Raw genomic sequence first — 21884 nt, forward strand, 5'->3', positions numbered from 1 at the left:
GGGAACATGACTGCTAGTTTCTTGCCCTTTTTGCTTTTTAGGCACCCCCTATCTCTAGACTCACGTTACTCCCTTCATCAACCTGGTAACCAACATTGGAGCCTTCAAATTGCTGCACATCTTCCAGCAGCATGTACCCGACACTGTGGTTGAATATTTTGGGGGTCTCCTCCATGTATGATGGTGGGGCTATGGAAGGAGTGACTGTGGACAAGGAACCAGTGGAATAAGCCGCTTTGGCAGCTGCATAGGAAGGCAAACTACTCTGAGGCTGGGTGACAGAGGATGAAGAGGATGACTAAGCATCTGTTGTGATGTGAAACGTGTTAGCTGTTCTCCACTGTCTTCTATGCATAAGATATGACCATTTTTGGAATTTAATCTTTCAATAAAGGTGCCTTCAGCGGTGTGGCCATCCAGGATTTTTCCTTCCTTAAAATCACTGCACCTGAAAAAACGGCTGTTTTTAAAACTTTCTTTTGCATTGATACATGTCCCCTGGGGCAGGACCTGGGTCCCAAACACTTTTTAGGGCAAGAACTTGCATAGAAGCCTTTTAAAGGTAGCACTTTTTTTTACATTTGTGTCCCATAGACTTTAATGGTGTTCGCATGTTCTGGCACGAACCGAAGGGGGGTGGGGGGTCGGCAGAGTGGCTCATCCCTAGCCTAGACCAAAGAGAGCTACCTGAGGTGTTAGTATATACAAGATACCAGTAATGTCATGTAGTAGGTTAGCAAAACTCTTCCAAAAGGAGGCTATGTGGGGGCATTCCCACCACAAGTGGAATATGTTGCCGTCAGCATCACAGTTCCTCCAACATTTCGGGGAGTGGAATGGAAATATTCGGGCTAATCTACTTAGTGTGTAGTACCATTGGTAATACATTTTCGTTACTGTCTTCCAGTGCGAGATATTCTTGGAGAAACGAGAGTTGAGTTGAGTTCAGGGGCTTTGGCAAAAAAAATGCCAAAAGCTCCTAAACGTGAGTTTAGAAGCAACAGTGTGTATGAGGCCTTATTAACAGCTAAAGGAAATGTCTGGTGGGGATTGTTCTATTCTAAGCTACTAAAACCTCACCTACTTGTAAGCAGCTGCTTCCAAGAGGGTTATAAAGTGTTTTCTTGCTCTGAGGTTAAAGAGCAACTGCAGTCTGCTCACATAATCTGTAATGAAAACATATTTGCCATTCTGAAGCTTCCCTCCAAACATATTGCATATTATTTTTATATACTGTGATTCTGTACGTGCCAAATATGCTGCAGAAATCTCCCTCCAGTGAGTCTGGCTGCAGCCATTTTAACTGTGGGCAGCTGAAGCTGCTGCCTGTTCACTTCCTGGATTTACACAGAGGCACACCTCCAGCTCTGCAGCCCTGTAGGTTTCATTGACCCTTCCTGGCAAACTCTCACAAGAGTGATAGAGAGAGCTGTGCATGATGTCATAAGCCTAGGCTAATGACCATTAAGGATGAGCCAAAGACCCCCCCCCCCCCGTTTTGGTTCGCAGAAGAACCTGCAAACAGACCTAAACTTCTGTGAACTTTAGAACCCTATTAAAGTCTATGGGACTTGAACGTTCAAAATCAAAAGTGCTAATTTTAAAGGCTAATATGCAAGTTATTGTCCTAAAAAGTGTTGGGGACCCGGGTCCTGCCCCAGGGGACATGTATCAATGAAAAAAAAAAGTTTTAAAAATGGCACTTTTTTCGGGAGCAGTGATTTTAATAATGCTTAAAGTGAAACAATAAAAGTGTAATATTCCTTTAAATTCCGTACCTGGGTGTGTCTATAGTATGCCTGTATCCCCTTAATATCCATACCAGACCTGAATGACCTGGTAATTGAATTTGGGGAAACCTCACGCTTTTTTTTTTTTTTTTATCAATGACTTTCAATGACTGTTCTCTGTATTACGGGGAGCTGACAATCCATTATAGCCGCGAGTGCTTTTAAATGACTTTTTTTTCCTGCAGAAATGACACTTTGTGCAGGGACAGTTCTAAGCACGGGAAACATGCGCCCCTTCACAGGCATACTATAGACACCCCCAGGTACAAGATTTAAAGGAATATTAGACTTTTATTATTTCACTTTAAGTATTATTAAAATCACTGCTCCCTAAAAAACAGCAGTTTTTAAAACTTTTTTTGCATTGATACATGTCCCCTGGGGCAGGACCCAGGTCCCCATACACTTTTTATGACAATAACTTGCATATAAGCCTTTAAAATTAGCACTTTAGATTTCTCCCATAGACTTGTACAGGGTGTTCCGTGGCTTTTCGAATTTTCAGTGAACACCCCAAATTGTTCGCTGTTTGGTGAACAGGTGAACAGGCAATGTTCGAGTCAAACATGATTTCGACTCGAACTCGAAGCTCATCCCTAATCACCAGACAAGAATCAGGAAGTGGGCTGTATAAGGTAATTACTGGCAGAAAAAAATGTTACACTATCCAAAATTAAAACAACAAGGGCAGAAGATTTAATAGATGAAAAGATTAAAAAATGACTGAAGGCCCACTTTAACTAGATCAACTATGTTGCAAATTGCTACAATGTAGTAATGTAGTTTTCCCTAGGTTGACCTGCTGAGCTTGTGGTTCCTGAGAAAAAAAGGGTCAATGCTGCTGTCCAGGCTTTTTTTTTTACCACTCTTTTCAGGAAGGTAACTGCCCCCTGCAGGTCATACCATATAAATAGGAGCTCATTAGTCCCCTGAGGGTCGGCCTGGGGAAATATTGGCAAAATATAGCTGTTATGCTGTCAGTCTGAGCCACCCCAGGGGGGGGGGGGGGTGCAGTTAGGGTTCCTAATAGGGTCTAGAGTCTGTGGCTCTTGATGGTAAATGTGCGCTGCTGAAAAATGTGTTCATTTTTGTTTCATTCGTTTTTGTTTTTTTTTGTTGGTTTTTTTCCGGGTCATTCATTATGATCGCAATTCGTAAACTCATAATTCTGTAAATTTGAGAAATTTGAAATTAAGAAGGAAAAATCTAAAAATTTGAAAGGATAACTAGCAATAACTAACTATTATTATAGTTAGTTTTCCTTTCAAATTTGGCTATTAGTGAATGTAACGAATACAAATTTATCCGAAGTAACTAATTATCCTAAGTAACTAATTATCCAAAATAACGAATGCTGCATCTAAATAAATGGAATGGAACTAATAAATAATAAAAATAATAATAATAAATAATAATAATAAAAACAAAATTATTATTATTATTATTATTAATTTGTTAAATTCAATTTGTTTAGATACGGCATTCATTATTTCGGATAATTTGTCATTTCGGATAAATTAGTATTAGTTACATTCAATAATTGCCAAATTTGAAAAGGGAATTCCAATACCTATAATGATAGTAATAGTTAAGTTATTATTAGTTAGTTTATACAGACTTGTGGCGCCTTCAGTTGGACCCAGTTATTGATCATTACTACCTATTGTGGATTTACTGCCTATTATGGACTATTGCCCCAAGAAGGACTCAGTATGGATTTAGCCACCTGTCTAAGGTATGACTGCCTCATGGGGCTCTACTTTGGGGCACTTAGGCCCCATTCATACTAGCGTTTTCAGGCAGAAACTCACGTGATTTTACCGTAATTTTTACCGCGTTTTGCCACGGTTTTCACATGTTTTTGCTGCGATTTTGCACAAGTCAAAAGGTCATCAATGTAAAAAGAAGAAAAAAACACCCAAATCTCCCTAAAAAACAAAGTTCCAGAACTTGTTTGAGCTTCAGACGTTTTGGAGCTTCTGGCTTCAGGCGTTTTGGAGTGGAGATGTGAACCATCTCCTTAGAGAATAATAGATTTTTTCCCCTCCAGCGTTTTGTAGCTTCAGGCTTCAAGCCACAAAACGCTCAGGTGTGAATGGGGACTTAGAGAGCTTTGTACAGGAAAGTGTGTGAAAAAAGTCTGAGAACTGTTTACTTGTTTCTTGCAACTACCTCAGTAAAGTGTCTTTATTGTTGATCTAAATTGTCTGGTCAGAAGTCTCGGAAAGGGGTGCGTGTAAGGCACATAAACAAAAACAGGGCTTACAACTGAGTTGGTGGAGACCTGTACATACTCTGCGGTGAGCATCCATTTCACGAGGGTGCGGTTAGGGTTGCTACCTCATCCCTTTAAATCCGAACACATATGAATTACACAGGTTCTGAGACTAATTTAGTGCAGATAAGGCACCAAGTGAGTTTAATTACCACCTTAATCAGCCACAAAACCTGTGTAATCAATATGTGTTTGGGTTTAAAGGGATGAGGTGGCAACTCTAGGTGCGGTAGATGATTCTGGAGCAATGTACTGGATCCCCTCTTCACTTTTCGTCACCACCAAATTTTTCTACACATCTTTGCACCAAACTATTGTGTTTTCACCAATAAGTTTATATTGCTGATCCTATCATGGGACTGTGCATTTAAATCTTTTTCACTAGGCTAATGACCAGACAAGGCTAATGACGAGACAAGGATAATGACGAGACAAGGATAATGACGAGACAAGGATAATGACAAGACAAGGATAATGACCAGACAAGGCTAAGGACCAGACAAGGCTAAGGACCAGACAAGGCTAATGACGAGACAAGGATAATGACGAGACAAGGATAATGACAAGACAAGGATAATGACAAGACAAGAAACAGGAAGTGGGCTATACAAAGGTATTTACTGTCAGAAAAAAATGTATGTTTTACTATCCAAAGGTAAAACAACAAGGGCCTAAGATTTAATAGATGGAAAGATGAAAAAATGACTGAAGGTCCACTTTAAGCTCATCAGAAGTGACCCTTTGGGTCATATACAAAGAGGAGTTGAGATGATAAAAAAAAAAAACATAGCTCCCAACTGTCCCTGATTTGGAGGGACTGCCCCTGATTTGGAGCAATGTCCCTCTGTCCCTCGCCCCCCCCCCCTCATTTGTCCCTCATTTTGGTCTGATCTATATAGTTGTATATAAAATGCACTATTTATCTATCAAAAAGTGTTTCCCAGCACTAAACCTTTCATCCAAATTCTAAATTGGTGCATTTTCAAATTTTAAAAGCCAATATAAAGGAATAGTAGTGGTAAAAAAATAAAAAAATAAAGCTCTTGTGGATTTGATTGACCTTTTGTTTTGGTTAATTTTGCCTTTAAGAGGGTGTGGACGGGGGAGCGTCCTATGCCTACATACGTTTGCTAGTAGGTGTCCCTCATTGCCACCTCTAAATGTTGGGAGGTCAGGTATAGCAGTATGAAAGTAGGAGTTCTCTCCAAAATGAGGCAAATGTCCTCTTGGACAGTTATCTTCAGAACAAATGTCAGCATTCAGTAGACATGTGCATTCGTTTTCGTCCGAATGCATTTTCGTCCGAATTTCAGCTATTTTCGTTTTCGTTTTGACAAACGATAACGAAAGCACAAAATCCGAAAAACGAAAGATCCGACATAAATAAATGCTTTATTTTCGTTTTCATTGTTACAACAGTTCGATATAGAATAGGAGATTCGACATGACTCTGGCAACAATCTGTGTCTATAGAACCTGTGGTCGAATGTGCCTAACCTTACCTCTATTAGTCCAAGATTATATAGAGAAAATATTCGACAGAGAAAAAAGATTTGACAGAGAGAAAAGATTCTGCAAGTTACTGTGCTAAAAAGTGTTTGGGGACCCGGGTCCTGCCCCAGGGGACATGTATCAATGCAAAAAAAAGTTTTAAAAACGGCCGTTTTTTCGGGAGCAGTGATTTTAATAATGATTAAAGTGAAACAATAAAAGTGTAATATTCCTTTAAATTTCGTAGGGGGGGGGGTTGTCTATAGTATGCCTGTGAAGGGGCGCATGTTTCCCGTGCTTAGAACAGTCCCTGCACAAGGTGTCATTTATGCAGGAAAAAAAGTCCTTTAAAATCACTCGCAGCTATAATGAATTGTCGGCTCCCGTAATACAGAGAACACTCATTAAAAGTCATTGATAAAAAAATAAATAAATAAATAAATAAAAAAGCGTGAGGGTCCCCCAAATTCAATTACCAGGCCCTTCAGGTCTGGTATGGATATTAAGGGGAACCCTGCCTCAAATTTAAGAAAAAATTTGACGTGGGGTTCCCCCTAAATATCCATAACCAGACCCTTCAGGTCTGGTATGGATATTAAGGGGAACCCCGCGTCAAATTTAAAAAAAAATTGACGTGGGGTTCCCCCTAAAAATCCATACCAGACCCTTTATCCGAGCACGCAACCTGGCAGGCCGCAGGAAAAGAGGGGGGGACGAGAGAGCGGCCCCCCCTCCCTCCTGAACCGTACCAGGCTACATGCCGTCAACATTGGGAGGATGCTTTGGGGGTCTGTGACCCCTCAAAGCACCTTGTCCCCATGTTGATGAGGACAAGGGCCTCATCTCCACAACCCTGGCCGGTGGTTGTGGAGGTCTGCAGGCCTGTGACATATGGGTGACCCCGCCCCCCTCTGATGTAACGGAAACCTGTCTGTGTTACATCAGAGGGGGGCGGGGTCACCCATACGTCACGGGGAACCCCGGGTTTCCCCTTGCGTCAGAGGGGGGCGGGGTCAGGTGACGGGTGGCCCCGCCCACCGTATATAAGAAACGTCAAGCCGCCGGAATGTCTGTAGTGTCTCCTCCACGGAGACAGAAGAAGGACGGAGGATTCGCTGCGCTGGATGACATGAGACATCGCTGGAGAGATGACCGTCCGTCGCTGGATAGCAAGAGTGGATTACCGCCGCTGGAATCTTTTTTTTATTTTTTTATTTTTAATAAAGGAATTTTTCAAAAGTGTGTTTGTTTTATTTAACCATTTTTTACACTTTCTTTGTGAAATGGTAGGGGTACTTTTGTACCCCCTTACCATTTCAAACAGGGGGGGGCGGGATCTGGGGGTCCCCTTGTTAAAGGGGGCTTCCAGATTCTGATAAGCCCCCCGCCCGCAGACCTCCACAACCACCGGCCAGGGTTGTGGAGATGAGGCCCTTGTCCTCATCAACATGGGGACAAGGTGCTTTGAGGGGTCACAGACCCCCAAAGCATCCTCCCAATGTTGAGGGCATGTGGCCTGGTACGGTTCAGGAGGGAGGGGGGGGCCGCTCTTTCGTCCCCCCCTCTTTTCCTGCGGCCTGCCAGGTTGCGTGCTTGGATAAAGGGTCTGGTATGGATTTTTAGGGGGAACCCCACGTCAATTTTTTTTTAAATTTGACGCGGGGTTCCCCTTAATATCCATACCAGACCTGAAGGGTCTGGTTATGGATATTTAGGGGGAACCCCACGTCAAATTTTTTCTTAAATTTGAGGCAGGGTTCCCCTTAATATCCATACCAGACCTGAAGGGCCTGGTAATTGAATTTGGGGGACCCCCACGCTTTTTTTTTATTTATTTATTTATTTTTTTATCAATGACTTTCAATGAGTGTTCTCTGTATTACGGGAGCCGACAATTCATAATAGCTGCGAGTGATTTTAAAGGACTTTTTTTCCTGCATAAATGACACTTTTTGCAGGGACTGTTCTAAGCACGGGAAACATGCGCCCCTTCACAGGCATACTATAGACAACCCCCCCCCTACGAAATTTAAAGGAATATTACACTTTTATTGTTTCACTTTAATCATTATTAAAATCACTGCTCCCGAAAAAACGGACGTTTTTAAAACTTTTTTTTGCATTGATACATGTCCCCTGGGGCAGGACCCGGGTCCCCAAACACTTTTTAGGACAGTAACTTGCAAATTAGCCTTTAAAATGAGCACTTTAGATTTTGAACGTTGGAGTCCCATAGACTTTAATAGGGTTCTAAAGTATGCTATATATACTAGCTCCGTCGAATCTTCTTTATACATTCGACAGACACTATAAACCTTCAAAGACAGATTCGACCGTAATTCATGTGGATTTTCGGACGAATTTCCATATTTTGAACGAAAAACGAAATAAATAAAAACGAATTTCGGGAGTAACTAAATAAATTAAGTTTTCGGACGAAAACGAAATTCCGAAACGAAATATTTTACTCTGCACATGTCTAGCATTCAGTTATCAATCTTTAGTGGATTTACTCTTTAACAGAATGACTAAATATAAAGTGTCTAAGTCATGAAAAGGCACACACAGTGTACATATTTTTATTTCACATATCCTTATAGTAGAGAACACAGAAAGATGACCATGGAGAATGACTATTTACTGGTATGTAAAAGAAGTTGGTCTGATGAAGGATACGATAGTGAAAATCTTATCGTCTGCAGATTAAGTGACACAGTTGAGATATTTGTTCCCGTGAATGCCGAAATGCAGGTACTGCTCCCGGCAAAGTTCAGAGTCTTCATTCCCCTATCTTGAATTGCCAATGTTTTTACCTTCAATCAAAGTCAGAATGAGAAAATTACTAGTGATGGAAAAGAATGTTTGACATCATGTATTTAGCTGGTTTAGTTACTGCTACATAAGTGTTCCTGTGCTTTAGACAGAACCAGGTCACGTGATCTGTAGATGTTGTGGTGTGTTCCTGAATACATTTTAAATTTGCAATTTCTTCCACATTTCTTCTGTTCTGTGTAAACTTTCAGTTATGACATTTAAATTATCTTTTTATTATCTAAATTGATATCATATCATTAATAGTACTGACTTAGCAATAATAGCTGGACATGTGGGTGACTAGGCATGTGCAATTCGCTTTGATCCAAATTCGTTTAACAAATTTTGTCAAATTTGTAAATTTGAATATTTGAAAATCTGTGAATTTGAATATTAAAAAAATCATAACTTTGTGAATTTGTAAATTTGATTATTTGGAAATTTGAAAATCCAAAAATCTAAATTTCGGAAAGTAGGAACCTCAAAAATGTGAAAATAAGAACAAAAATTCAAAAGAATGAAAATAAGATTGAAAATTTGAGTATCTGAAATACTAGCTGCTGACTTTTAATAAGGACACTTACCTGTCCAGCGAGCACGCGATGATGGCCGCCCCGAGGCTGATCCGTCCATCAGATCGTCTGCCGGCGCCGCCAAACTAAGGGAAACAGGCAGTGGAGCCTTGCAGCTACACTGCCCGTTTCCTCCTGCACATGCCCCATTGTTTCCTGGGACACACACATGTCCCAGAAGACAACGGGGTTGCTCGCTGAGGAGGAATTGAAGAAACAGCGCCGCGGAATAGGAAGAAGCAGATTAGAAACACTGCCTAGCAACAGGGGTTTCTGGTGAGTTAAAAAAAAATAATTCAATTTTCTTTAAAATATTTTTTAAGAATGTTAATATACTTTTTTTTTAGGGTGGCCCTCCACTTTAGCTATTACTATAAACTAACTATTACTAACTATTAAATTATAGGTATTGGAATTTCCTTTAAATTTGGCTATTAGTCAACATAACGAATTGCAAATTATTCTAAATAACGAATGCTGTATCTAAACGAATGGAATGCAACAAATTAATAATAATAAATAACAATCATAAAAATGTATTATTATTATTATTATTAATAATAATAATAATAATAATAATAATAATTCATTATGTTTCATTTGTTTAGATGCGGCATTCGTTATTTCGGATAATTCACAACTTTAGATAAATTCGTATTTGTTATGTTGACTAACAAATTTTTAAAGGAAATTCCAATACCTATAATTTAATAGTTAGTTATTATTAGTTAGTTATTTAGTTAGTTTTAGATTCCAGAAAACATCTTACCAGTACTACAAGGATGATTATAGTCTGCAGCCGCGCGATCATCTGCAAGATAAGACAGTATTTTACATTTCATGTTTTATTTTTTGGCTACAAATCAGTAACTTAATATACATTACCACAACAGTTGTGTTTGGACTTTTCCAAAGGACAGAAATTAAAGTGGTTGCAAACCCACAAAAAAAATAATAATAAAAGAAAAGCTGCAAGTCAAAGTCATAAAGAGCTAATATGCATAGCATACTTTACTACAGTAGGTGCCGCCGATATTGTGTTTCCAGCGCAACAGTATCGCACTGGTTCCCGGCGACATGCTCCTCTAACCAGCGCAATACCGTTGTGCTGGCTGCAATAGGAAAATGTCATTTTCCTATAGCAGCAAGAGCGAGGCGATAATGTCGCCTCACTCATGAAGTCTGCATGCCTTCTCGGGGGCATACCAGGCCCTTAGGTCTGGTAGGGATTTTAAGGGGAATCCCCTTCGGCGAAAAAAACGGCATGGGGTCCCCCCCAAAATCCATACCAGACCCCTATCCGAGCACCCAGCCCGGCCGGCCAGGAAAGGGGGTGGGGACGAACGAGCGCCCCCCCTCCTGAACCGTACCAGGCCGCGTGCCCTCAACATGGGGGGTGCCTTGGGGAAGGGGGCCGTGCAGCCCCCCACCCCAAAGCACCTTGTCCCCATGTTGATGAGGACAAGGGCCTCTTCCCGACAACCCTGGCCGTTGGTTGTTGGGGTCTGCGGGCGGGGGGCTTATCGGAATTCGGGAGCCCCCTTTAATAAGGGGGCCCCCAGATCCCGGCCCCCCACCCTATGTGAATGAGTATGGGGTACAGTGTACCCCTACCCATTCACCTGTGAACAAAAGTAAAAAAAAACAACACACAAGGGTTAAAATAGTTTGTTGCACAGCTCCGGGGGTCTTTCGTCTTCGGGGGTCTTCTTGCCGGACTCCTCCACTATCTACTGCTAGCTCTTTTACTAGCGGAGGAGCCCGGCATTCTTCTTCGCCGCCGCCGCCCTCTTCTTCCAACTTCGGGGGTCTTGCCCCCTCTTCGGTTCTTCTTGCCGGGCCACCGCTTCTTCTTCCAGCTCTTTTACTAGCGGTGGCCCGGTCTTCTGTCGCCGCCAACGCTTGTTGGGAAGAGGCCCTTGTCCTCATCAACATGGGGACAAGGTGCTTTGGGGTGGGGGGGCCTGGTACGGTTCAGGAGGGGGGCGCTCGCTCGTCCCCACCCCCTTTCCTGGTCAGGCTGCGTGCTCGGATAGGGGTCTGGTATGGATTTTGTGGGGGGGGGCCACGCCGTTTCTTTCGGCAAAGGGGATTCCCCTCAAAATCCCTACCAGACCCAAGGGCCTGGTATTCCCCCCGAGAAGGCATGCAGGCTTCATGAGTGAGGCGACATTATCGCCTCGCTCTTGCTGCTATAGGAAAATTACATTTTCCTATTGCAGCCAGCGCAACGGTATTACGCTGGTTAGAGGAGCCTGTCGCCGGGAACCAGCGCGGCACCTACTGTATATTGCTCTTCTGTAATTGAGCTATCAGCCATCTGCAGGAGTTTCTGGGTGGTGTCTGTGTGCCCTGAGTGCAGTATACACCTGTATCTACCTATATAGCTATATTGTTCTTCTGTAATTGAGCTATTAGCCATCTGCAGGAGTTTGTGGGTGTTGTCTGTGTGCCCTGAGTGCAGTATACACCTGTATCTACCTATATTGCTCTTCTCTAATTGAGCCATCTGCAGGAGTTAGTTGTGTGTTGTGTGCCTCCAGCACAGCACAGTATACACCGGTATCTACCCTTTAATTCCTGTTGTTCTATGATAAAGGCATCTGCAGGAGTTAGTGGGTGTTGTGTGCCTCCAGCACAGCACAATATACACCTGTATCTGCCCTTTATTGCTGGTGTTCTATAATAAAGGCATCTGCAGGAGTTAGTGGGTGTTGTGTGCCTCCAGCAGAGCACAGTATACATTGGTATCTACCCTTTAATTCCTGTTGTTCTATAATAAACGCATCTGCAGGAGTTAGTGGGTGTTGTGTACCTCCAGCACAGCACAGTATACACCGGTATTTACCCTTTAATTTCTGTTGTTCTATAATAAAGGCATCTGCAGGAGTTAGTGGGTGTTGTGTGCCTCCAGCACAGCACAATATACACCTGTATCTACCCTTTATTGCTGATGTTCTATAATAAAGGCATCTTCAGGAGTTAGTGGGTGTTGTGTGCCTCCAGCACAATATACCGTATATACTCGAGTATAAGCCGAGATTTTCAGCCTCTTTTTTGAGGCTGAAAGTGCCCCCCTCGGCTTATACTCGAGTCATCGCTGTCTGCCCGCTCGATCAGCGTGTCGAGCAGACAGACAGCGGCCATTCTATAATTCAAAAGCCGCGCCTCCGGCTCCGCCTTCGCCTGTGATAGGCGGAACACTGAATTTCCCAGCAGCCTGTGTTCCGCCTATCACGGACATCGTATCATCCTCGTACTACGGACGAGGATGATACGATGTCCGTGATAGGCGGAACACAGGCTGCTGGGAAATTCAGTGTTCCGCCTATCACAGGCGAAGGCGGCGGCGCAGCTTTTGAATTTTACAATGGCCGCCGAGGCGCCGACGAAGAGGGCACGGGACGGAGGCAAGGCAAGGCACGGCACGGGACGGGACGGGACGGGACGGAGGCAAGGCACGGCGGCAAGGCACGGCACGGGACGGAGGCAAGGAGGCAAGGCACGGGACGGAGGCTCGGGACAAAGGCTCGGGACACAGGTAGGCTGGACACACACACACACACACACACACACACACACACACACACACACACACACACACACACACACACACACACGGATGGATGGAGACACACACACACACAGGGATGGATGGATACACACACACACAGGGATGGATGGATGGATGGAGACACACACACACAGGGATGGATGGATGGAGACACACACACACAGGGATGGATGGATGGATGGATGGAGACACACACACACAGGGATGGATGGATGGATGGACACACACACACACAGGGATGGATGGACGGACACACAGGGATGGACGGACACACAGGGATGGACGGACACACAGGGATGGACGGACACACACACAGGGATGGACAGGCATGTCTCACCCTCGGCTTATACACGAGTCAATAAGTTTGCCAGTTTTTTTGGGGGTAAATTGGGGGCCTCGGCTTATATTCGGGTCGGCCTATACTCGAGTATATACGGTACACTACCCAATTGCTGGTTTTCCCATCTCCCTTCAGGCCATTACCATGTCTGGAAGGCCAACAAGGAGAGGCAGACAGGCACGAGCCGATAAAAGAGGGCAAGCAGGCTCTGTGTCTAGAGACAACAGTGCTGGTCGTGGACACGGTGCATCGTCATCAGCACGTGGCCATGGGACACGCTTGTCCTTATTTTCGGCAGCTGGACGTGTTGAGCTGCATCATGCCGAAGACTTGGTAGAGTGGATGACCAAGCCCTCTTCATTCTCCTCATCCTCTCTCACCCAGGCTCAGGGTACTAACAGAGCAGCTGCCAACGCATCGTCTTCCCTCATCTCAATGTCACCATCAGTGACTCCTTCCCTATACCCACCACGTCCTCCTGAGGAGCCCCCTGAACTCTTTGAGCACAGTGTTGGGTACATGCTCCTGGAGGATGCCCAGTGTTTTGTAGGCTCTGATGATGATACTCAGCTAGAGGAAGGCAGTAGCGTGAGCGCAGAGAGAGGGGTGCTCAAGAAGGACAGCAATCTAGCAGTCATGTTCCACAAGCTGCAGCATACTGCCAGGTTTGCTCCAGCGATGAAGAGGTAGGGGATGATGAGGGCACTGACTCCACGTGGGTGCCTGGTAGGAGAGAGGAGGAGGAGGAGGCACATCTCCAATGAGGCAGGATGCCCTCCGGGGGCCAGCTTAGGGGCAGCATACTGACTGAATCACACCGCAGAGCTCCGCCTGTGCAGGGCGCTGCCTCTGCACGTTATTCTGAAAGTTCTTTGGTGTGGGCCTTCTTTGAGACGAGTGCATCAGATCGCACCGCTGCTATTTGCAACATATGTCTCAAGCGTATCTTGCGTGGCCAAAACATCAGCCCCTTGGGCATCACATGCTTGACTAGACATATGTTGACCTGCCATGCAGCTCGTTGGCAAGCTTACCTCAAAGACCCACACCAAAGAACAAAGCGGACCTCTCCTTGCTCCTCATTAGCTGGGATCTCCAACCCCACTAGACATTCAGTCCTCTCTGAAACCTGTGCTGAGAGGAATGAAGATGTAGAATTAGGTGTGTCACAGCCAAGTGCTTGCGGGAACTCTGCTAGCAGTACACCCACGTCCGATTGTAGCAGGCAAATTTCCCTGCCCCAGCTGCTGGACCGTAGAAAGAAGTTCACTCCCAGCCATCCACATGCCCAGTGGTTGAATGCTAGCTTGGCTAAATTGCTAGCACTTCAACTGCTGCCTTTTCAGTTGGTAGACTCAGCCCCCTTCCGTGAGTTTGTGCCATGTGCGGTTCCTCAGTGGCAGGTCCCCAAACGCAACTTTTTCTCACGGAAGGCGATTCCGGCTCTCTACCGGCATGGGGAAGGCAATATCCTTGCCTCGCTGAACAGGGCGGTCAGGGTTAAGGTGCATATTACCACTGATTCATGGTCCAGCAGGCATGGACAGGGACGTTACCTGTCTTTCACTGCCCATTGGGTCACTCTTCTGGCAGCTGGGAAGGATGCAGGACAAGGTGCAGTAGTGTTGGAGGTTGTTCTGCCACCACGCCTCCAAAATGCTATTACTGGTTGTGACACACCGCTCTCCTCCACCCCCTCCTTTTCTTATTCCTCCGTGGCCTCTTCCAGTGCTCTGTCTTTGTTTGGGAGAAAGAAGACACACTGGGGCAGATATTTTGTTAGCTCTGCAGGGACAGGCCGAGAGGTGGTTGACACCACGCCAGCTTAAGCCAGGATTGGTGGTTTGCGACAATGGCACCAACCTTCTCTCTGCCCTCCGACAGGGACAACTGACCCATGTGCCCTGTGCAGCTCATGCCCTTAACTTGGTGGTGCAGCAGTTCTTGGGCAGGTACCCGGGCTTACAGGATGTCCTGAAGCAGGCCAGGAAAGTCTGTGTGCATTTCCGCCGATCATTTAATGCCTGTGCTCAGCTGGCTGAGCTCCAAAAAGAGTTGAACCTGCCCAAGTACCGCCTTATATGTGACATGCCCACCAGATGGAACTCAATGTTGGCCATGCTGCAGCGGCTGCACATGCCATCAATGAGTACCTGTGCGACTACGGCACCAGGACAGGGGCAGGGGAACTTGTTTTTTTCTCACCACGCCAGGGGGGCATGATCAGGGATGCATGCACTGTCCTGTCACCTTTTGAGGATGCCACAAGGATGGTGAGCAGTGACAGTGCATGCATCAGTGACATGCATCAGTGACACTGTACCTCTTGTCCAACTCTTGGAGCATACACTGCGTGGAATAATGGACAGGGCATTTGAGGCAGAACAGAGGCAGGAAGAGAAGGACTTCCTTGCCTCTCAAGACCCCCTTTATCCAAACAGTTTTCCTGCCGTCCCACCATCACACAGGAAAAGGACGAGGAGGAGGAGGATGATTGTGTCAGCATGGAAGTGGAGCCTTGCACTCAGCATCAGCAACAGCAGTCTTGTAGGGATGATTTACAGTCCCAAGAAACCCGTGGACTTGTACGTGGCTTGGAGGAGGTAGCTGTGGATCATGTTTTCCTTAGTGACCCAGAGGACTCCGGACCGAATGCCTCAGCCAACATACGCTGCATGGCCTCCCTGATCCTGCAAATCCTGCGGAAGGATCCTCGTAATCTTCGGATCAAGGAGAGGGACCATTACTGGCTGGCCACTCTTCTTGATCCACAGTACAAGGGTAAGGTTGCAGACCTTATCTTGCCATCGCAGAGGGAGCAGAGGATGAGACATCTCTGGGAGGCCTTGCAGAAAGGTCTGTGCAACGTGTTCTCAGAGACTGGAAGGTTACAAACTTCTGGTCCTGGACAACATGTTGCTGAGGCTTCAGTCAGAAGGAGCGGTGGAGAAGGGGGCCGTCTGACCGATGCGTTCAGACAATGTTTTAGTCCGCAGCCCCAAAGTATGATCAGTTCCAGCAACCATCACCAGCGTCTGATTTACATGGTGCAGGAATACCTAGGGGCAAGGTCAGACTTGGACACTTTTCCCACCAAAAATCTTCTGGCTTACTGGGTCTTGAGGATGGATCACTGGCCAGAGCTTGCACAGTATGCAATTGAGCTACTGGCCTGTCCTGCATTCAGCATTCTTTCGGAATGCACCTTCAGTGCTGCTGGGGGCTTTGTTACCGATCACAGGGTGCACCTGTCCACCGACACGGTTGATTGACTGACCTTCATAAAGATGAATCAGTCTTGGATCACTCACAGCTACCAAGTACCTGAAGCTGATGTAACCAAATAATTTTTTTTTAAATATCACATCCCTTCAAGACTATGCTGATGCTAACTGTCCTGTTATGTTGACTGTCTATCCTCTTCCTCCTCCGCTGATATCTTGGAAGAAAATTTTTGGTTCTGGGTGATGCCACCAGCCCAATTTTTCAGCCCCTGTTTAACAGGGGCATGTAATTAAATTTTTTGATGCAATGCTTTGCAGCAGGGCTCATTCCTGCACTACAACTAGAGTATATGGGAGAGGTTGCAGTGACGTGGCACCAGCACCAGTGCCTAAGGCCCAATTTTTCAGCCCCTGTTTAACAGGGGCATGTAATTACAATTTTTGATGCAATGCTTTGCAGCAGGGCTCATTCCTGCACTACAACTAGAGTATATGGGAGAAGTTGCAGTGTCGTGGCACCAACACCAGTGCCTAAGGCCACATTTTTCAGCCCCTGTTTAACAGGGGCGTGTAATTAAATTTTTTGATGCAATGCTTTGCAGCAGGGCTCATTCCTGCACTACAACTAGAGTATCTGGGACAGGCTGCAGTGTCGTAGCACCAGCAAGCAGTGCCTAAGGCCCAATTTTTCAGCCCCTGTTTAACAGGGGAATGTAATTACATTTCTTGATATAATATTTCACAGCAGGGCCCGTTCCTGTGCCCACTGAGAGCAACTGTGAGGACTTATAGTGTTGTGGTACCAGCACCATAACCACCAAAGGCCCAATTTTTCTACCACTGTTCAACAATGGCATGTAATTACAATTCTTGATATAATCGTTCACAGCAGGGTGCTCCAGCACCCACCAAGAGTCACTTTAAGGGCTTACAATGTTGTGGCAACACCAACACCTTGTTCTGCCATTTCTACAGAGCATATAGGGCAGGCCCCTACTTTCAAACATCCAACTTACAAACGTCTCCTACTTGAAAACGGAAGGAGACAACAAGAAGTGAAATGAAAAAAGACATACGGGAAAAAAAATTATACAGGGGTGATAACCCCTCACTATGTTTTCCAAAATGCTTAAAAATAGATTTTTTGACTGGAGCTACACTTTAAACATGTACCAGTTCAAAATTACAAACAGATTCTACTTAACACAACAAACCTACAGAGTCCCTGTCTTGTTTGCACCGCCTGTATACTGCTGTTCTGAGTATATAGGGCCTGGGGGCCACACGTCTTTCCTTTTTTTAATATGGGTACGGGGTTCCCCTTAATATTAGTACAAGACCCAAAGGGGCTGGTAATGGGCAGGGGGGGCTACCCATGCCATTTTTCTCAATGATTTTCATACATATTGCCGGAACCAGATATTACATTAAAACCGCAAGCAGTTTTAAATGACTTTTTTTCCATTAAATGTAATTTTGTGCAGGGACTGTTCTAAACACAGTAAACATGTGCCACTTCACAGGCATACTATAGACACTTTTTTTTTCACTTTAATCGTCATTAAAATCAGTGCGCCCGAAAAAACTGCAGTTTTTAAAAACATTTTAGGCATAGACCCATATCCCCTGTGGCAGGAGCCAGGTCCCCAAACCCTTTTTAGGACAATATCTTGCATATTAGCCATTAAAAATAGCACTTTTTATTTCGAACGTTCGAGTCCCATAGACTTCAATGGGGTTCTAAAGTTTGCACGAATTTTCGGTCCGTTCGAAAGTTCTTGTACGAACCGAACTGGGGGGTGTTCAGCTCATCCCTAGTCGTATATGAACTACACCTTACAAAAATGGGGCTTTGGTCCTAACTACATAAATTGGATAATGGCATTATATAACAAACCACAAGCTTACGTAAAATATGAGGGTTGCAAGTCTGAACTGTTTAACATTGAAAGAGGTACAAGACAGGGATGTCCACTTTCCCCTTTATTGTTTGCGCTTTTAATTGAGCCACTTGCTCAGTGAATAAATCAAATCATACTATAATAGGCATTGAACTGGGTGGTTACCAACACAAAATCTGTCTTTTTGCAGATGATATATTACTATTTCTTTATCTCCACAGGTCTCAGGGCCAAATCTTATTCAAATTCTTAATGAATTTGCTGCTTTTTCTGGCCTATCAATCAACCCCAACAAATGCTTCGCTTTGAACATATCCCTTTCAGAGTTGAAACGAAACTCTTTGAAACAGGGACTCCCATTTAATTGGAATGAAAAATCAATCCCATATTTAGTGATAAATCTTGCTGTGTCATTGTCAGATCTTTTTCCATTAAATTATCCTCCAACCCTGAAATCTATATCAAACCTAATGAAATCCTGGCCTCACATCCCACTATCATGGTTTGGAAGAATAAATGCAATTAAAATGACAATACTTCCCAAAATACTATACTTATTCAGAGTGTTACCAATTACGGTGCCTGCCTATTTTCTGAGAATTCTACAGAATAGAACATTGACATATATATGGGGTTCCTCTAAACCGCGAATACAAAAATACACGTTATTTCTCCCTAAATTAAACAGGGGTTTGGGATGTCCTAACTTTGCGCAATACTATTTGGCTAGTCTCATCAAATATCAAGCAAATTACGAGATTCCTCTATGGGTACACATTGAAGCTGCAGGATGTGACCCATTGACGATTTTCAACCTACTTTGGATTTCCCAGAAAGACCGCAAAGAATTGCGCAATCCATTACTAAGCATTTTCTTTCTCTATGGGATAAAACTAAAATTGGGAGCCGTTTACAATCAATGCAAAATCCTCTCCTCTCATTCTACAAAAATCCAGCTTTCTATCCTACATGGGTTTCTCCCAAATCATTTAGAGAATGGGTATCCCTTAACCTCTTGACGATGTATAAATTTGTAAAACTCCTCATCCTTTATCCCTTTTCCATCTCTATGTGAATCTTATGGTTTACCCCAATCTGAATTATTTTGATACCTCCAAATTAAAAATTTCTTCACACCCTACCTAAACTCTGATACTCAACTTGATCAACTCACTCGTTTTGAAAATATTTGTAAGAATGGTCCTCATACTAGGGGTATAATAGCACTATTATACTCCCAGATTTTAACACATCCTAAATTGGGAAAACCTTCCTATGTACAAAAATGGGAGTTGGATCTGGAACGAACATTAGAAAATGCGGAATGGAACCGAATTTGGTCAGTAACAAAAGCAATCTCCCCCAATGTATTGGCAGTTGAGGCAAACTACAAAGTAATAACCAGATGGTACCTTGTACCAGTTAGAACTGCTAAATATGCACAGAATTTCTCAGCACAATGTTTCCGTGGTTGTTCGGATTTGGGCACATATTTCCACACCTGGTGGGTATGCCCTAAAGCACAAACTTTTTGGACAGCAATATTCAATATGGTTCCTAAATTGTTTAACACATTTGAGGGAGTTCCTCTCCCTTCCTGTTATGGAACAGGAAGTGAATGGAAATCTCCCCAACGGACACAGACGGCAAAAAAAACTAACAGGGGTTATAACCCTCCCTTACTCTATGTAAATATTTAAAAAGTTGAACTTTAAGATCTACTTTAAAAGTAAACTGTGATTTGTCATACCACTTGCATGAATTGGAGGACATATCAGGGCAGTTCACAAGTAATAGAAGACTTACGCAACACCTATTCCAATTTCAAAAGTCCTCACTGGTTCCCCGTCACATTCCATTTTTGAACTCGTCTCCACAGTAAGTCAAAATACAGATTCTGCTTTTGGTGGAGGGACATTGTCTCTTGAAACAGCCTGTAAAGCAAACAAAGAACCTTTTAATAGTCATAAAAAATGAAAGTAGCCTTCATAAAATATTTGAGAGAATATCAAAGGCAGTTTTTATTCTGTACATAACAAATACATCATTAAATTTGTTTATTACCCTTAGATATGTGCATGACAAAAAAATGTGTTTTGTTTTTCGATTCGATTCATCTAGTTATTTAGTATCATTAAATTCGGTTGATTCGTTCAATTTGTATTCGGGATTCGTATTTGGAATTTTTACCAGGTTTTTTTTTTCGATTCAAAAAGTTTAAATCTATATATTTCGAATCGGTCGAATCGAAAACTGTTTTTTTTTTTCGATTCCAATGTGGCAAAGTGAACAAACAAAATAAAAATCTTCATCAATGATTACAATGACTCTATAAATCACCTTTGGCTTAACAAAAACATTATTATTTCAAAATGGTACTCTAATAACACACACAGTCTTTAATTTCAGCATTATGTGTACAGTTAGAATTCGACTGAAGTTCAATGTAAAATTCGATTCAAATTTCAGTCCAAATTTCCAAAATTCAGATGAATTTCATTTTGTTATTTGGAGCATTCGGTAAAATTAGTTTATACTGTAATTCCGATATAAAATAACCAATCAGTCCCTAACCTGTCCACCTTTAGGAGATCCCTGAAAACTCGTGTATTCAGGGAAGCCTATCCCACACCCACCTAACAACCCCATCAAATCATTCCCTGCATCTATTTTTTTTCACAATCAAAGGTTTTATTGAGAATATAGTCAGGTTTACAATTAACATAAGATTATAAATGTCGTCAACAGTGGTATGTATACATACATTGATACAGATAGATAGCATTTGTGTTGTAACCAAGTATCTCAATTAGAACAAAAGATAAAGTATGATCCAATAGCTAAAGTGAAAACTAGAGATACCACTGGATAGATCATGTATTAGAAGGAGGGTGAAAGAGGGTACAAGGTAAAGGGGGATGGAAGTCGAGGTGGGGGAGGGGAGGGGTACCATCGCACTGGGATTCGATTCCTTAAGTTAAGTGTATATCTAATAGAGGCATGTATAGCTCAATCATTCTGTTTCTCCTTTCTATTTCCTTTTCTTCTGAGAATAATGGGGAAGGGAAGTTCAGCCCATAAGTGATTGGTAATCTGAAGAGAGGGAAAAAGCCAGCCAAGGTTGCCAAGTTTTGTTAAAGGAAGTGCTATTCTCTTTTTTCATTGCCACTATTTCCTCCATTTTATAAATATATTGCACTCTGTTTAACCAGTCCCTAACTCCTGGGACTCTGGTGGTTTTCCAATAGATGGGTATGAGTGTTTTAGCAGCCACGAGTAAATGTCGAGAGAGTGATTTTTTGTAGCGACTTAAGGTAATTGGGACAAGATTAATCAGGCACGCTGCTGCGTCTAGCTCGAGATTAGTTTCTGTTATATGTTTTATCCAGGTCCTAATTTCGTCCCAATAGGTGCGGATGAGAGGGCATTCCCACCAGATATGTATAAAGGAGCCTACACAAGTTTTACATCTCCAGCAATCATCCGAGGTGGGATGAGACCATCTCCCGGTCTTTTGCGGTGTCAGATACCACTGGGTGAGGACCTTATAGGAAATCTCTTGGTATTTGGAGCTTAATGAGCATTTGTGTGTCAGAATACACACCTTTTCCCATTGCTTTTCAGAAATTTTCAGTTTAAGGTCAAGTTCCCACTTCTTCTTGTGTTTATTATTATCCACGTGTGGCGTACGCATTAGCCATGAGTATGCAAGGGACGTGGTGTGCGCTACCGGTGATCTTTTTAAGCATATAGATTCCAGCTGCGTCAACGGGAGGCTAAATTTAGATTTATGTTTACTGTTCACCACAAAGTCCCGTAATTGCATGTAAAACCACAGGCCAGGAAATGCCTCACCCACCTCGGAGCTAAGTGCGTCAAATGTTTTGATTTTCGAGTTTGCTA

General features: G+C 43.5%; 1 long non-coding RNA gene across 1 annotated transcript; it reads right to left on the reverse strand.

Moving 5' to 3' along the window:
* Positions 1-8121: 8121 nt before the first annotated feature.
* On the reverse strand, positions 8122-19911 carry LOC143930925 (uncharacterized). Its single transcript, XR_013262850.1, has 3 exons — positions 19788-19911; positions 9712-9753; positions 8122-8369 (listed from the first exon to the last, which is right to left on the reverse strand). It is a non-coding gene; the product is annotated as an uncharacterized LOC143930925 (long non-coding RNA).
* Between the last annotated feature and the right edge of the window lie 1973 nt (positions 19912-21884).

Source organism: Lithobates pipiens, unplaced genomic scaffold, assembly GCF_037356315.1.
Source record: "Lithobates pipiens isolate NorthernLeopardFrog02 unplaced genomic scaffold, aLitPip1_a1.2 Scaffold_25, whole genome shotgun sequence".
NCBI lineage: Eukaryota > Metazoa > Chordata > Amphibia > Anura > Ranidae > Lithobates > Lithobates pipiens.